This window comes from Ahaetulla prasina, chromosome 16 (assembly GCF_028640845.1).
Source record: "Ahaetulla prasina isolate Xishuangbanna chromosome 16, ASM2864084v1, whole genome shotgun sequence".
Classification (NCBI taxonomy): Eukaryota; Metazoa; Chordata; class Lepidosauria; order Squamata; family Colubridae; genus Ahaetulla; species Ahaetulla prasina.
In genome coordinates this window covers 4437501-4449989 of record NC_080554.1, presented here as the reverse complement: position 1 = coordinate 4449989, position 12489 = coordinate 4437501, and the positions used below count along the sequence as shown (strand labels likewise).

Below are 12489 nucleotides of genomic sequence, written 5' to 3'. Positions count from 1 at the left end.
TTTTGTTTTTAGGTAGAATTGGCTGTTGTTCCCCTCCGATTCACCAGGACAAATGGGCCAGCCCATCAACCAGACTGATGATTGGCTCAATTGACTCAATAAAAAAAAAAATTATATAATTTACTTTTGTTTCTACTTTAGAAACTGCATCTGGATTTTGCGGTTGCTTCAGCTTCGTGCTTCTGGGAGCAATGCTTCTGGGAGCAATGCTTCGTGCTTCTGGGAGCAATGAAGCACGAAGCTGAAGCCTGAAGATGACGAATGAGACTTCGTCGAAACGTCGCCAAGACACTTCCAATTTTACATGGGAGAAAACCCGAACAACCAAAGACCTACATACAAACACCCGTGAAAACCTCAGAAAACAAATATATATATATGTCCTGGTGAATCGGAGGGGAACAACAGCCAATTCCACCTAAAAACAAAACAACACAACACAACAAAAATAACAAACCCAAAACAACAAACATTAGAATAGAATAGAATGATTTGGGGTTTTAGGGATGAATATTGTTTTCCTTCGTTATATCCAATTAATATAGTTATTACATACTCATACTCATATATATGCTTATATATTGTATAATTATTTCATGCTTATGCTTATATATACTGTGTGACAAAAATAAAAATAAAAAGGTTTGTTGTTATAGAAATGGCTAGTTTACATGATCAGGGTAAAAGTCAAAAGTTGAAATAAGATGCTGTGATCTTATTCTACAGCACCAAAGGGAGTTGAAATGTTATCCCTTTTCTTTCTTATTTCTCTTTGCCCTTCCCTTTTTCCTCCCATATTTTCCTACTATTTTCTTTTGTATTTTTATATTCTATATTATAAACGAATACAGAAAAAGATTGAAATCCTGGAGGCCAGCCCGGAAAACCGCCGTTCACTTCACATCTAATAAGAAGACCAGAAGCAACGGATGGAAACTAACCAAGGAGAGAAAACAACCTAGAACTAAGGAGGAATTTCCTGACGGTGAGAACAATGGGATTGTTGAACTCAAAGGTGTTTTTTCAAGAGGCAACTGGGCTTCCTTTGTTTTTCCTTGAAGACTAGCTAATTGTTCTAACTGAAGAAGCTTCTTGGATGAGAAGCGAAACGTCTTCAAGGAAAGTCCAGTTGCCTCTTGGAAAAACACCTTTGGGACAACCACGTGACCTGGATGGCTGAGAATCTCCATAGACGTAAAGCCCATGGAACTCCTCGCCTCCAGAAGTTGTGGGCGCTCCATCGCTGGAGGTTTTCAAGAAGAGACCGGAGAGCCATTTGTCTGAAATGGTAACAAGGCAGTGATGGGAGAACCTTTTTGGTAACGAGTGGCCAAACTGGAATGCGCCTCCATGCGGATGCATGTGTAAGGGCGTGCGCATGCTGGAGTGAACACCAAAAACCCGAAGTTCAGCTGGCCAGCGTGCGCATGCCTGCTTTGGGGCCGGTTTTGCCCATTTTTCAGGCTGTTTTCAGGCTGTTATTTGGGGTCATTTTTCAGGCTGTTTTTGGCCCGTTTTGGGAGCCATTTTTAGGCTGTTTTGGGGGGCCATTTTCAGGCTGTTTTGGGGCCGTTTTTAAGGCTGTTTTGGGGGCCATTTTCAGGCTGTTTTCAGGTTGTTTTTGGTCATTTTTCAGGCCGTTTTTAGGCTGTTTTTTGGGCCGTTTTTAAGGCTGTTTTGGGGACCATTTTCAGGCTGTTTTCAGGTTGTTTTTGGTCATTTTTCAGGCCATTTTCAGGCTGTTTTGGGGGCCGTTTTTAAAGCTGTTTTGGGGGCGGTTTTGCCCATTTTTCAGGCTGTTTTCAGGCTGTTATTTGGGGTCATTTTTCAGGCTGTTTTTTTGGGCCATTTTCAGGCTGTTGGGGGCTGTTTTTAAGGCTGTTTTGGGGGCCATTTTCAGGCTGTTTTCAGGTTGTTTTTGGTCATTTTTCAGGCCGTTTTTAGGCTGTTTTTTGGGCCATTTTCAGGCTGTTTTGGGGCCGTTTTTAAGGCTGTTTTGGGGCCATTTTCAGGCTGTTTTGGGGCCATTTTTGGGCTGTTTTGGGGGGCATTTTCAGGCTGTTTTTGGGGCCATTTTCAGGCCTTTTTGGGGGGCATTTTCAGGCTGTTATTGGGGCCATTTTCAGGCTGTTTTCAGGTTGTTTTTGGTCATTTTTCAGGCCGTTTTTGGGCTGTTTGGGGGGCCATTTTCAGGCTGTTTTTCGGGCCATTGCCCCATAATGTTTCTAGGTGGACTTCAACTCCCAGAATCCCCCAGCCAGCACGGAATTCTGGGAGTTGAAATCCACAGATCTTAAAGTATGCCTCGTTTGCATACAGGATATAGATCACCTATAAGGTGGGTGGGTGGGAAATGAAAGTATTAAACGCTGCTTGTGTTTTGATTGCACTCCAGAGCTTTGGGAAGTTGGGGGAGGTGAAGAAAAACCTAAACTATTTGAATACAGAATAACAGAGTTGGAAGGGACCTTGTAGGTCATCTAGTCCAACCCCCACCCACCCACCCAAGCAGGAGATCCTGTAACATTCCTGACAGATGGCAGACCAGTCATTTAAGATTCTATTTACAAAAATAGTTCATCGCGAAAGCGACTGCCTGCGAAGGCTCCTGGACTGAGGCTGAAAGGCGAAAAGCAATTATGCGCCGTCCCATATTTGAGTAGACCAGGTTGCCCCGATTAAAAACAAAAAACCAAAAACCACTTAATTCCTCCATAATCGGTGATGGTTTTCACATGATGTTACTACTGGTTCGCGGCGCATGCCCGGATTGCCCAGCACCTGCCTTCCGCACACACCCCCATGCGCCCGGCCTTCTGCGCAGGTGCTTTGCTCGTGCGCGCCTCTTCCGCGCATGGCCTCAAAAACGTGGCTAAACAGGATGGCATAGAGCCGGGAAAGGTGAGCAGGCCCACTTGCGATTTCCGCTACCGGTTCGGACCGGTTCGCCCGGCTGAATACCACCTCGGCCCACGTTTGTCCTCTGGTTCCCCTGAAGAATTGCACGAAGCAATGCCTTATGTACGTGAGAAAAGGCGGGTGGGGGGGGGAGAGGGGAGGGGAAGACTGTCGAAGACTATTTCAACTTCAATCGCAACAATACACGAGCACACAATAGATTTAAGCTTAATGTGAACCGCTCCAATCCTGATTGCAGAAAATATGACTTCAGTAACAGAGTTGTTAATGCCTGGAATGCACTACCTGACTCTGTGGTCTCTTCCCAAAATCCCCAAATCTTTAACCAAAAACTGTCTACTATTGACTTCACCCCATTCCTAAGAGGTCTGTAAGGGGCGTGCATAAGAGCACAAGCATGCCTACCGTTCCTGTCCTATTGTTTCCTTTTGTTATATCCAATTAATATAGTTATTACATACTCATGCTTATATATATATATGCTTATATATTGTATAGTTATTTCATGCTTATGCTTATATATACTGTGCAACAAAATAAATAAATTTATTACCACACGCCTCCCACCGACCCGTACGCTCTCACAGAGAGGGACTTCTCAGGGTGCCGTCCGCCAAACAATGTCGGCTGGCGGCCCCCAGGGGAAGGGCCTTCTCTGTGGGGGCTCCCACACTCTGGAACGAGCTTCCCCCAGGTTTACGCCAAATACCTGACCTTCGGACATTTCGTCGCGAACTCAAGACTCATCTTTTTATCCGCGCGGGGCTGGCTTAAATTGGGATTTTAATGTTAAATTTTATTAATTTTAAACGGGGTTTTTTTAGTATGGTAAATTTTAATCACTGGGCTAATTTAAAATAAGTTTTTTAAATCGTATTTTAAACTTGTATATTGTATTGTTGGTTTTATTATGCCTGTACACCGCCCTGAGTCCTTCGGGAGAAGGGCGGTATAAAAATCAAATAAAATAAATAAAAATAAATAAATAAAATAAGAGAGTGATGAAAGAGAAGCCGTTTTGGAAAGCAAAGAGTTAAGCAAACAGTCCAACATTTGACCTGGAAACCAACAACAAGAAAACCAGCCAATTGTTCACAGGGTGAGTTTGCTTAGCTAGTCTCTTCGAAAAGCTGGAGAAGAGTGTTTGTTTTCTTTACTTTAGGGGTTTGTAATGGGGAAGGGGGGGACGGCAGGCTTTTTCCTGGAAGGAAATGAATCCAGGGTACGAAGGAAAACACACACACACACACACAAACAACAAGTTAACTTGAAAGATCAAAGCTGAGCATCTGCCCAAAACACACAGTCAGCAACAGTTTATTCATAGTGTTCGGTTAATTTATGGGTACAATATTATTCCGCTTGCAGGATGCGAAGTCTGCAGAATTTGGGTTCATTGGGGTCAGCTGATCGTAGCTAATAAAATCATATCGCAAGATCTAAAACGGACAGTTAACATCAAAAACATCATCAAAAAAGGGACAACAAAGACTGTTCTTTCTGCGCCAACTCAGGAAGCTCAAACTGCCCGAGGAGCTGCTGATTCAGTTCTACAGAGGAATTATTGAGTCTGTTATCTGCACCTCTATAACGGTCTGGTTTGGTTCTGCAACCCAACAAGAAAGACACAGACTTCAGAGGATAATTAGAACTGCAGAAAAAATAATGGCTACCAACCTGCCTTCCATTGAGGACCTGTATACTGCACGAATCAAGAAGAGGGCCGTGAAAATATTTACAGACCCCTCGCATCCTGGACATAAACTGTTTCAACTCCTACCCTCAAAACGACGCTATAGAGCATTGCACACCAGAACAACTAGACACAAGAACAGTTTTTTCCCGAAGGCCATCACTCTGCTAAACAAATAATTCCCTCAACACTGTCATACTATTTACTAAATCTGCACTACTATTAATCTTCTCATCGTTCCCATCATCACCAATCTCTTTTCACTTATGACTGTAACTTTTTGTTGCTATCATTAAGGGTTAAATTGCAACCTATGACCATCATTTGTGTTGTAAATGTTGTACCTTTGATGAAGGTATATTTTTTTTTCTTTTATGTACACTGAGAGCATATGCACCAAAACAAATTCCTTGTGTGTCCAATCACACTTCGCCAACAAATTCTATTCTATTCTATGAACAAATTCTATTCTAAAAGAGTCAAATATTTCCCCGGCAAAGTCTCTGGTTTCCCCCCCCCCCCCAGAGGCATGGTTTTAATTTGGCGGGTGGCAAAAAAACCCCGAGATGGTTGGACTCCGATTTATGGAATAAACCAACTTTGGGTGAGGCTTAATGGTTTACAGACCACGGTTGCCCGAGTTCACGCGACGCACACGGGAGCAAAACCGAAGCAGCTCTTTTTCAGGCTTAAGGAGAGGAGAAAAGACCGCAGAGGAATGGAATAAATAAAATAAAATCATGTACGCTACAAGGAACGTCCTGAGATCACATTTTTCCTGCATGTTGCTAATTTGACAGGTGCCAAACGCAGAGGAATAGAAAGGCGACCTCTTTCATAGGACGGTCCTAAAGCTGTAAAAAGGGTGCGGTGGCTCAAGTGGCTAAGACGCTGAGGTTGTCGATGGAAAGGTCGGCAGTTCGGCGGTTCGAATCCCTAGCGCCGCGTAACGGGGTGAGCTCCCGTTCCTTGTCCCAGCTTCTGCCAACCTAGCAGTTCGAAAGCAGGTAAAAGAAATGCAAGTATAAAAATAGGGACCACCTTTGGTGGGAAGGGAACGGCGTTCCGTGCGCCTTTGGCGTTGAGTCACGCCGGCCACATGACCACGGAGACGTCTTCGGACAGCGCTGGCTCTTCGGCTTTGAAACGGAGATGAGCACCGCCCCCTAGAGTCGGGAACGACTAATGTGTACGTGCGAGGGGAACTTTTACCTTTTAAAGGAGCTGGGAAAGGAGTTCACAAGCAGTCCTCGCACTCAGGACCATCGTAGCATTGCCCACGGTCACGTGCTCAAAATCCGGGTCCTTGGCAACCATCATGCACTTATGACATTCGCGTAAGTCTCAGCCAGCTTCCCATGAGCAGAGCCCTTGGGGGAAGCCGGACTTGCTTAATGACACATGGTTCCCTTAACAACCGTGACGACAAAAAAAAAAAAAGGTTGTAAAATTCGGCACAATTCACTTAACAACCGCCTAGCTTAGCAGTGGGAATTGTGGTCTCAACCGCAGTCGTAATTCAAGGACTATCTGAATTTTCTACATACGAGCAAGCTTTCCACTAAGTAGGGGATAGATTTACATGTTCCTCAGCAAGTTTTTCACTATTCGGATCATCACTTCCTAAAATTCTGAGCGTGGCAGATTTGCCAACTTTTTCCTTCTGGGTTTCTGAGGTTCCAAAGTCAACCGATTTGCCTCCAGAAAGTCTTCATTATCCATCCCTAATTCCAAGCTTGCTTCCCTGTCCTTCATTCTGTCAGAAACGCCAGACAGTAAATCCAGCTCGGCAACAGCATCTCTCTTTTATAATTAATGTTATTTATTTTTACCGATTCTCTCATTCCTTTTTAATGTATGATCTTATGATGTGTTAATTCTCCTCCTGGTTCCTGTGGCGGTTCATGTCACTTTATTGTCCTCGGGTTTTAACTGTTTTTGTAACCTGTCCGGACGGATCCTGCTTGAAGCAACTGTTTTTTAAAATGTAATAATAACTCGTAAACGAACCTCGTAAAGATGGTTCGCCTGCTTAGTAGGGAACACGAAGTACCACCAAGGCGAGCTAAACTAGAAAAAGCTCTGGAAACAGCTAAATGATTTTAACACCCAGGGCAAAACATTTTGCATGGTGTGTGTGTGTGTGTGTGTGTTTTATTTTTCCAGCAATAACACACAAAGATTAAAGAGGAATATTTGGAGTCCAAGAAGTGGCCGCTCACTTCATAAAATCATAAGGATAGAAGGGACCTTGAAGGTCTTCTAGTCTAGTCTAGCCCTCTGCCCAAGACAGGAGTCATCATGCTATCTCAGACAAATGGTTTTCCAATCTCTTTCCAAAGCCAATGCAGTCCTAACTTGCATCAACAATCAAGATCAAGGGAGGTACTATGACCACTCTATAAAGCCTTAGTAAGACCACACCTAGAGTACTGCATCCAGTTTTGGATGGATGCAGCACCACACTATAAAAAAAGATGTGGAGACTCTAGAAAGAGTGCAGAGAAGAGCAACCAAGAGGATTAGAGGACTGGAGGCTCAAACATACGATGAACGGTTGCAGGAACTGGGCCTGGCTAGTCTAGTGAAGAGAAGGACCAGGGGAGACAGGATAGCAATCTTCCAATATTTGAGGGGCTGCCACAGAGAGGAAAGGGCTCAAGCTATTTTCCAAAGCATCCAAAAGCCAGACAAAGAACAATGGACGGAAACCGACCAAGGAGAAATTCAACCTGGATATAAGGAGAAACTTTCTGACAGTGAGAACAAACAACCCATGGGACAGAAGTTGCCTTCGGAAGTTATGGTAGCTTCATCATTGGAAGCTTTCAAGAAGAGACTGGACTGTCAGAAATGGTGTAGGGTCTTCTGCTTGGGCGAGGGGCGGGGGTTGGAATAGATGACCCACAAGATCCCTTCCAACTCTCTTAATCTGTTATCTGTCTCTTCTTAAAAGCCTCCACGGAGCACCCACATTTTCTGGAGGAAATCTGTTTCCCTGGTTCATTGATCAGGAAATATTAAGTCCTAGGTAGCTTTTCTCTCTGATAAGCTTCCACCCATTACCCCTTGTCCTGCCCGCAGATGCTTTGGAGAATAGGCTGAGCCCCTTCCTCTCTGTAACAGCCCCTCAAATATTGGAAGACTGCTATCATGTGGCCAGTGGTGGGATTCAAGTCATTTAACAACCGGTTCTCTGCCCTAAGGATTTCTGCCAACAACCAGTTTGCCAAACTGCTCAGAAAGTTAACAACCGGTTCTCCCGAAGTGGTGCGAACTGGCTGAATCCCACCACTGCATGTGGCCCCTAATCCTTCTCTTCCTTAGACTTAGCCATGGCCAGTTCCTGCAATTTAGTCATCCTATAATTTAGCCTCCAGGCCCCTCATCATCTTTGTTGCTCTTCTCTGCACTCTTTCTAGAGTCTCAACATCTTTTCTTTTTTTTTTTGTATCGTGGTCACCAGAACTGGACACAGTACTCAGAGTGTGGAATTATTAGGCCACTCAATATAAAAATTCTTATTTCTTTACAGGAACTCAATAAACTGCCCTCGCCCCCGGGGGAGCCCGCTAACCTCCTGGCTACAAAACACATCACCGAGTCACGTCAAAGCCAGACAGATGCAGACGGTGCTTGTTCGGTGTGGCTCGACAGATAAGGCTTTGTGGCGGCTACAATCTCTACTGGCAAGGAGTGCCCAGCCCAAACCCTGGAGGTGTTGTGAATTGCAGCTTTTGGGAAAGTCATCTATATTTAGAGCAAGACTTTCTTTGAAGGCCAAGGGGTTGGGCGGCCTTAGGGTTGCAACTGTCCTGTCTCCTAAGAGGGAATTTAGAGGGAGGAGGAGGAGGTGGAGGAGGAGGAGGAGGAGGATATTGTCAGTGCACAACGTATGTGCACTGGTAGAAGATTGGTAGAAGGAGGAGGAGGAGGAGGAGGAGGAGGAGAAGAAGAAGAAGAAGAAGAAGAAGAAGAAGAAGAAGAAGAAGAAGAAGAAGAAGAAGAAGAAGAAGAAGAAGAAGAAGAAGAAGAAGAAGAAGAAGAAGAAGAAGAAGAAGAAGAAGAAGAAGAAGAAGAAGAAGAAGAATTTTCCAGGGTTCATCAGCACAAACATCTCTGTTGGAGAGGCTTTTGCTAGGAAGGAAAGGAAATGAGGTATAGGAAGAAAGGACTAGAAGGAAGGAAAAGGAAATGGAGGAGGAAGAAAAGAAGGAAACGGGAAAGGAAAGGAAAGGAAAAGGAGGAAAGGGAAGGGGAGGGGAGGGGAGGAAAGCTAGGGAGGGTAGGGAAGGAAGAAGGGAATGAAAGAAAGAAGGAGAGGAGAAGAGAGAAAAGCTAGAGAAGGAAAGGAAAAGAAATGAAAGGGGAAAGGAAAGGAAGGGAAAGGAAAGGAAAGCTAGGGAGGGAAGGGAAAGGAGAAGGGAATGAAAGAAGGAAGGAGAGGAGAGGAAACATAGAGAAGGAAAGGAAAAGGAAGGAAAGGAAATAAAGATGAGGAAAGGAAGGGAAGGGGAGAAGGAGGAGATGGGAGGGAGAAAAAAAAGGCAGAGAGAGAGAGAGAGAAAGAGAAAGAGAGAGAGCGGGAGAGGAAGGGGGGAAGAAAGAAAAGAGAAAGGGAAAGGGAAGAAAAGAAAAACCGAACCAACCAACCAAAGGGAACATTTTGTCTTTAAGCACTGGTTCACTTTTTATCAATCCAGGTCAGTCCGTCCTTGCTCGGATTTCACATTTCACATTTCTCATTTGATTCAAATTCAGCTCCGGGCTCTACGCTGAACTTTCCAGCCGCACGCTAGGTCAATATCTCTTTCGCTCCCGGGCGAAAACGATCCCAACTTTTAGAGATGTGTGATTCCCGGCGTTTCAGCCGCCGTAGACGGGCCACACATAGAAACACGAGGTGTGAAGCCATTTCCCGTCTGGAGAAAGTACAACTGCAGGAGAGCAAGCGGGCACGATACGACGCGAATTCAAGCGACTCCATCTACGGATAAGCCGAAGTCTTAACGGATTAATAAAAGAGGATAGTTGTAGCTCAGGGTCGAACTGTGAGGGTCCTTGAGCTCGGTGGTTTTCTTGCAGACCTTTCATGACCCAACTAGGTAACATCATCAGTGCTAGAGGGAGTGGGGGGTTTGTGGAGTGGACTGTGGGGTCCTCTGAGCTTGGTGGTTTTCTTGCAGACCTTTCATGACCCAACTAGGTAACATCATCAGTGCTCATGAGTGTGGTGTTTGCTCTCTGTTTATCTGCAGCAGCGTCTCCTTTCAGTCTTGGCAGAGGTGTGGTTTTCTCCTCCGTAGTTCCTTGATTAGCACATTATTTTCTCCTTGATTGTTTGTCTGGTGTTTATCCCCGCTTATCTGGATATTGGGTGCCGGGCGCTGGTTGCAGGGCGAGCTCTTGTGAAAGTAAACGCGGAACAAACACCGCACTCCCTCATCCTGATGATGTGATCTAGTTGGGTCATGAACCGTCTGCAAGAAAACAACCGAGCTCAGAGAGCAGCCCTCGAAAAGGGTCCTCTAAATATGGAGTGGGAAAGTTGTGTTCCCCTCCACAAAGTGATGCATTTTGAGCCCATTCCAATGTCCCCCACAATCAATGTCAGCCTCCACTCCAAACTTCGTATCTCTTTGTACTCCTTATATTCAGTTGTTAGATAGCATGGGATTGTATTTCTAATGTAAATAGCTATTGGATTCAAGTTAAGTAGAGAGGGGCCTTTAAGAGTGTCGGTCTGACATAATTAAGGTGGGAGGGGAGATTAATGTTTTGAATTCAACAGGAATGTTTGAGTGCGAACTCTAACGGACATTGCATTCCTGATATGATTGACAACCAGAGACTCATGGAAGAAGATTGCAGGACCCCAAGAAGGAGCTGGCATTGGACCAGACCTGATGACCTTTTGGGAAAGAGGAGGGAGGAATAGGGTGATACGGATTGTTAGCCATATTTTGTCTCAGATCCAACTTAGCACTGCTGCTATCCAGATGTAACTAGTAAAAGTACTTTTCTTTATTTGCAAATGAAGTCAAGGTGTATTCTTTCCTGGTTATAATCAGAGGCAGCCTGACAATCACACTAATAGTACAACTTCTGGGCTGCCATCCTTTAAAATTGCTGCTCAGGTGAACTCAAGAGTCAAAGGCTGTGCAACTCAGTCCACAGAACGTAGAAGAACAAGAGTTGGAAGGGACCTTGGAGGTCATCCAGTCCAACCCCCTGCTAGAGCAGGAGACCTTATATCGTTCCAGGCAAGAGGTTGTCCAGTCTCTTCTTGAAAACCTCCAGTGATGGACCACCCACCACTTCTGAAGGCAAGATCAATTAAGTCCCTTAAGCGCCCAGGTTGAAAATAGCCTAGATGGGGACAGTGAAATTCACAACTTGGACAAAGTCCAGTCCTCAACTTAACAATCACACAACCATGCTCTCCATATTCTGCCCTGATTAATCAGTAAATCCAGATATGACTTCTTTTCGTTTTAACGCCCGTTCGGAATTGCAGGGGCTCTGAGAAAAGCAACTTTCAGCCGATCCGCGAACTTTACAACCGTTGGGAGCGGTTTCGATCCAAAGCCAGGCACTTGGCAACTGATCTGTCTGTACGACAATTGCAGGGTCCCGGGGTGGGGGTCACGTAATCCCCCTTTTCCGACCCGCTCACGATGGAGAAGCCCGATTGACTTTACAACCGCTGTTGCCGACTTAACAACGGCGGCGATTGGCTGAACCAACGGTGGGCAAGAACGGTCGTAAAATGGGGGCAAAACTCTGTCTGGCTTAGCCTCAGTCGTGGCCATAAGTCGAGGACCCACCGCTGTGGCTTTTCCTTGCCAAAATCTGGCTCTTTCTCACAATCCCCGGCTAAAATTGCCTTTTTGCAGTATATCATGCATAAGGGGTGGGTGGGCTTGCAAAACAAGTTTTTTAAACTGGTGTTTTATTTTGTATTTATATGTATGTTTTATTAGGCTGTGAACCGCCCTGAGTCCCTTGGGAGATAGGGCGGTATAAAAATGCGATTAAATAAATAAATAAATAAATAATAATAAATATCCCCAGGGCCTGGGTGAACCTTGGCAGGCTCAGGTGCCAAGTCTTCCCTGGCGCCGTCTCTGCTTTGTACTTTGGAAATCCCGATGCAGTGGGCAAGTCAGCAAGGCTTCGGAAAATTCCCAATAAAGGGATTTTTTTTGTTTGTTTGTTTGTTTTTTCCAGCCAGGAGTGGCGAAAATATTCCTCAAACGAGGGCTTGATTTCAGATGTCACAATCTGGATTATTATTATTATTATTATTATTATTATTATTATTATTATTATTATTATTATTATTATTATTATTATTATTATTATTATTATTATTTTCCCCCAGAGAAGTTTAATTAATCAACTGGGTGTTTTTGCTGGTTGGTGTGCGGAGGGCAATTTAATAAGCAGGATGAAATCCCCAGAACCAGACTGGGAGTAGCCTCAAATGCGGCTCCCTTTTGCAGGTACGATGGGCAGGCCTATAAATTTTATTGATTAAAATCAACAAACAGAAGGGCCCAAACCCTGGTCTTTCCCCCCCCCCACCCTCCTCCCACGCCAGCGCCTAGGGGACTAGAGAGCTCTTGAACCCAGGACTCCTCCTCTCCTCTCCTTTGGGGCTTTCCTGGCGATTTTGGAGCCTCTGGGGCGAGGCGAGGTGCCCGCTCGGCAGAGTTTGGCTTGGGCGAACGGTGGCACAGCGGGGGAGGGAGACCCTACCAGGGGAAACCCCCCCCCCAAAAAAACACCCTTTAAGCCAACCGAGTTGAAATGCTGGTCAGCTGCAGCGCCCAGCTGCAAACAAAGGCAACTGCGGAAACTTCTGTGGCTTGGCA

The 12489-nt window shown here is 45.0% G+C and overlaps 1 protein-coding gene across 2 annotated transcripts in view; it reads right to left on the bottom strand.

The window, feature by feature from the left end:
• RALGDS (ral guanine nucleotide dissociation stimulator) overlaps nucleotides 1–12489 on the bottom strand; it is a 106564-nt gene that overhangs the window by 71401 nt on the left and 22674 nt on the right. The window lies entirely within an intron of this gene.